This window comes from Heterocephalus glaber, unplaced genomic scaffold (genome assembly GCF_053883595.1).
Source record: "Heterocephalus glaber isolate CG9 unplaced genomic scaffold, H.glaber_assembly_v1.0 deba00000347, whole genome shotgun sequence".
NCBI classification, from domain to species: Eukaryota; Metazoa; Chordata; class Mammalia; order Rodentia; family Bathyergidae; genus Heterocephalus; species Heterocephalus glaber.
Window position 1 is genome coordinate 11600592 of NW_028258143.1, and position 5334 is coordinate 11605925.

Genomic DNA, 5334 nt, shown 5'->3' on the forward strand with positions numbered 1-5334 from the left:
AAAGTTCCAAATGAACCCAAGTGTAGACACTAAAGGGGGAATAATTAAGGAGCATATACTAAGCAGCTTCAGTTAATGTCAACACAGGATGGATTTTAAAGGGCAGCTGTAATTTTTTAGGCTGGTGAAGATCTATGGGCTGAATATGAGCACATAAACCTCAGGTTCTCTTTCTGCACCAGCTTATAGTATCTTTTAGAATCCCAAGCATGGGGTCAGTGCTGAATTGTGTCAGCATGTGGAGCATCTTCATGCTGTAATTGTGCAAGGCACTAAAAGGTGGAATTCATGCTCTCTGCCTTTGAAGACTGCAGGGACCACATCCTCTACCTGTTGTGCAGCCATTATAGAATCCCAGGCCTGTAAGGCTGGGATAGGATCTCTCAACATCTTTATAAAGACCCTGAGGGTGGTCTCTGCTGAAAGTTCTTTTTTTCCACCGTTGTGTGCAGTGTTGGAATCAAATCCAGGGCCTCATGCATATTAGGCAAGAACTCGGCCACTGAGCCAAATGCCAGCCCTAATGAATTCATACATTTGCATGTTTTCAATTGTTGAGGACATGTGAAGAATATAACTCAGCTGTTTTGCAAGGCTACTGTGGATGTGCTGTGTTTGCTGTTCCTGAGCCACTCAGGAATTGTGGATTCTTCACAGAGGCCTATTTCCACACTACTCATTGGCCACAGCTCTCTCCCTGGTGGAATCAGGAAAATGAACTTGTCCTAGCTGAGGAAAGTTCATATATCTATTTTGGTGTTAGCCCTGTTGCCAAGTTAATTATTTCTTAGTGCTTTTTGGCACCATAGCAAACACACTTTGTGCTCTAGAGTCACAAACACATATCCAATATAATCATGTTCTCAGCTTTCTAATATACTAAAGTAGCAAAATGAGCAGAAAATTATGAGGTGACTTCTGTTATTCCAAAGAAAGGGCTATTGGACCAGCTAATACTGAATGGTACAGGAAAGAATTACACCCTTGTGAGGTAAAAGTAACATCTGAAGTTATCTTGGGGAAATTTAAAATCTGGGCCAAATCACATCATAAAAGTCTCCTATGTGTGCTTCCACTTCTCACCATTTTTATACAGATGAAATAATACTGAACAAGATAAAAAACATACAGACTAGGGTCCATGAACATATTTTTATAAGGTGGGAAGATGGGTAATTAATATTCCCATGTGACTGTCAGGAAACAGGGTGGTTATAATTTAAGAGCTGACTTGACAAGGCAAGATGGCAAGCTTGTGGAATGAAAACTGGTGTGCCCAGAAGCAGATTTTAAAATCAGTTTTTCTTGTTTTTTTTTTTTTTGGTACCAGGGATCAAACTCAGGACCTTGCGTTTTCAAGGCAGGCGCCGGAACCACTGAGCTAAATCCTGGCCCTAAAATCAGTTTTTCTTTAAAACCTTTTTTTTTTGGTAGTGGGGATCGAACTCAGGTCCTTGCGCTTGTGAGGCAGGCAGAACCACTGAGCTAAATCCCTGGCCCAACATCTTTTTTTTTTGTTGTTTGTTTGTTTGGTTTTTTTTTGTTTTTGGTAGTGGGGATCGAACTCGGCTCCTTGTGCTTGTAAGGCAGGTGGCGGAACCACTGAGCTAAATCCCCGGCCCAACATCTTTTTTTTGATACTACCTGATAAGCATCTTGATATACCATATTGGCAGCAGTAAAATGGATTATATCAAAGATAACTGTCTTGAAGCATTCATTTCCAATCCAAAATGGAGCTTTATGTTTGTCATAAATATCCATATTCTCTTCCTGATGATTAAAATTGCAAAGTAGAGCTTGCTTTGCCATCTGATGGTAGGATAATGTTACGCTATCACCTTCCATATGGACACATGAAACCTATCCATCAGGCAGATCTTGTACATAAGAATGAAGAAATAAATAAAAATAATGGAACTGCTGTTTAAAAAAATGAAGAAACACATGTTCAAGTGCTGAAAACCGGATTAGAAGAAAAAAGTGAATACTTGTAGAACAACTCATGATAGAATAAATTAGCAAAATGTTCTTTACTACTAAGCATCATTGATATCCTCTTGGACAATACCACAAACATTATATGAAACTGAATCCTCCAAAAGACAGATATTGAGGTTCTTTGGAGAATCACAGAGAAGTGTTATCCTGTGCCTTGTTTGCCATTTGAAAAAAATTCATTTTAGTGTTTTCACTAATGTATTATTGGAAAAAAAAATCATTTTTTCATAAAAAAGAGCTGACTCTACAATAGTCTCTGACTTTTAGCTCTAGTTTCTTACCTATTCACACAGAATTCAACTCCTACATGGTAAGTGAAGGGTCTAAAGCTAAAACTTGGGTCAATCAGGATTCCTACTGCAAGACTTAGAGACTATTCAAAGAAATTACTTGCAAGAAACCATGAGATTGTGGCTTGTCTCCATCCTCAGGTTTGATTGAAGAATAACTGTTGCCATGGTACTGACTCTAATTATAGGTCCTCTTTATCTTTGAGTCTTTTTGCTTTTTTTTTTTTTTTTTCGTGGTGCAGGGGATTGAAACCAAGGCTTTAGGGCATGCTAGGTAAGTACTACCATTGAGATACACCACCTGACCCTTTATCTTTGATTCTCTGCAAGTGAGAAATATACATTCCTGGATGTCTTCTCAGCAGTCATTTTATTCATGTAAGCTTATATCAAACCCTCTTATATGGTCCTATAGCATTAGAGATTTGATAAATCTGTCTCACCTACTAGATAGTAGGCTCTACATGGACAGGGACTTAACTTTTTTTTTTTCAGTGTTTGGTAATGAACTCAGGGCCTGGAGAATGCTAGGCAAGTGTTCTATGGCTGAGCTGTATCCTCAGACCAATAAGCACAATTAAGGCTTACAAAGTCTTTGAATTTGATGCCAGTACTACTTTTCTTTCTCATTTCCAGGAACTTTAAGACATCTAATCCAGTCGAATTTTGGAAACATTTAGATTCTCTTTTGATTCAGGCTCCCCTCAGGTATCATTCCATTTCTTTGCCAACCTTAATGCAAAACAACACAAGTCAGGCATAGTTACTTTCTACCCCCTCAAATCCAATTTTTTTAGTCCTTTCCAGTTTTCTCTCAATCTGTTCTATAATAGCTTTCAATAGTTTTAGCTCATAGTTTGTTTTATTTTATTTTGATTTTGGTACCGGGGATTGAACTCCGGTCCTTGCACCTTCGCAGCAGGCAGCGAAACCACTGAGCTAAATCCCCGGCCCTCCAATGGTTTTAAAAGATGCTAAACCCATTACTCCCAAGTTTTGGAATTAATATGATGGACACATTGTATTGATCCATCAATTTTCTTGCCTAACTTGCCCTCCCAGCAGCACCAGTAATTTATTGCTGCCATCTTCTGGAAAGGCTTGTCTTCTATTTGTTTTCATGGCACCACTTCTGATTTTTTTTTTTTTTTTACACAGGTATCCCAGTCTGGCCTCAAACTCACAATCATTCTGCCTCAGCCTTGAGTGCTGGGATTACAGGGATGTGTGCACCATGCCCAGCTTTGGCTTGCCTCTTACCTCAGTGACAACTACTTATTTACATTTAATGATTACTTACTAAGTGCTAGATCCTAGTAGGTATTTTTTATTAATTACCTGTGAGCAATACTGTGACATAGATAGTATATTGACATAATTATATATATTGACATATTACTTATATTTCTTTTTGCATCTTCTTTGTGTGGCTTTAAATAGCAGTACTCTGGGGTTGGTATGAGATCCTTTACTATTTCCTATTTACATTTATACCACAAGTGTTCTTGTTAGTAAAACGGTCCCTGATACTAATAATAACTAGTTTATCAGCTGTGTGCAGTGGCACACACCTGTAATACTGGCTACTCAGGAGGCTGAGGCAGGATTGATTCCAAGTTTGAGCCCAGCTTGGGCAATTTAGCAATTTAGTGAGATCGTCTCAAAAAATAGTTAAGGATGTAGCTCAGTGAGAAGTTCTAGGTTTAACCCCAGTACCACAAACAAAAACAAAAACCTGGGCCAGGGATGTAGCTCTGTGGCACCCCTGCCTGCCTTGCAAATGCAAGGTCCAGAGTACTGCAAAAACCCCCAAATAAACAGACAAACAAAAACCCCCAAAACCAAAAACCTTACAAATATTTTGAATTCCTAGTTGAAGGTCACTGAGCACTTGCAAAAAATATCGTTTCACTCAATCTTTTTCAGTGCTGGAAATCGAACCCAGGGCATTATGTATGCTAGGCAAACCCTCTACCACTGAGATACATCCCAGCCCAGATATATTTCCACTTTCTGAGATGGCCTTGCTTTGTTGTCTAGGGTGGCCTCAAAAGTTGTGATTCTCTCTCTTATTAAAACGCTTTTGCACAGCAAGAGAAACCACCAAGAGAGTGAAAAGATAATCCAGAGTGTGAAAATTTTACCAGCTATTCTGATAAAGGACTATTATCTAGAATATATAAAGAACTCAAAAATATCAGACACCTCCAAATTTGAAGATCCATTGCAAACATGGGCATCTGAAAGGAATAAACACTTCTCAGATGAAGATTAGAAATGGCAAATAAATATATGAAAATATGGTCTGGGACATAGCTCAGTGGTTCTGGTGCCTGCCTTGCAAGTGCAAGGTCCCAAGTTTGATCCCCAGTATCAAGAAGAAAAAATGTTCAACATCACTGGTCACTTATGAATGAAAATTAAAACAATGCTGAGATTCCACCGCACTCCAGAAAGAATGGCTGCTATCAAGAAATCAACCAATAACAAATGCTAGAGGGGCTGTGAGTAAAAAGGAACCCTTCTCCACTGCTGGCAGGAGTGTTGACTGGTGCAATCACTGTGGAAACCAGTGTGGAGATTTCTCAAAACACTGAAACTAGAGGTTCCATTTGACCCAGCTATATCTCTTTTTGGTATCTTCCTGAAAGAATTAAAAGCATCAGTCCTTGTTGCTTTTGCTGTGTGGGTGCCATGAACTGTTTCTCCTCTGCGATGCCCCTCTGCTACGTGCCATTCTGCCTTGGAGCCAGCTGATTATGGACTGAAACCTCTAAAAACTGAGCTAAATAAACCCTTTCTCCTAAAAATAAATAAATAAATAAATAAAAAAGGCCGGGGATTTGGCTCAGTGGCGCTGCCGCCTGCCTCTCAAGCACAAGGTCTGAAGTTCGATTCCCGGTACCAAAAAAAAAAGAGCATCATACCACAGCAATATATGCACACCCATGTTTATGGCAGCAGTTTGTGATAAGTAAATCTTGGAAATAGCCCAAATGCCCATCAGCTGATGAGCGGATAAACTTTTTTTTTGTACCGGTGA

At 39.3% G+C, this 5334-nt stretch overlaps 1 pseudogene; it reads left to right on the top strand.

Annotated features, from left to right (window-relative positions):
* The first annotated feature begins 1669 nt into the window (after positions 1-1669).
* LOC101705440 (large ribosomal subunit protein mL42 pseudogene) lies at positions 1670-2116 on the top strand (annotated as a pseudogene).
* Positions 2117-5334: the final 3218 nt, after the last annotated feature.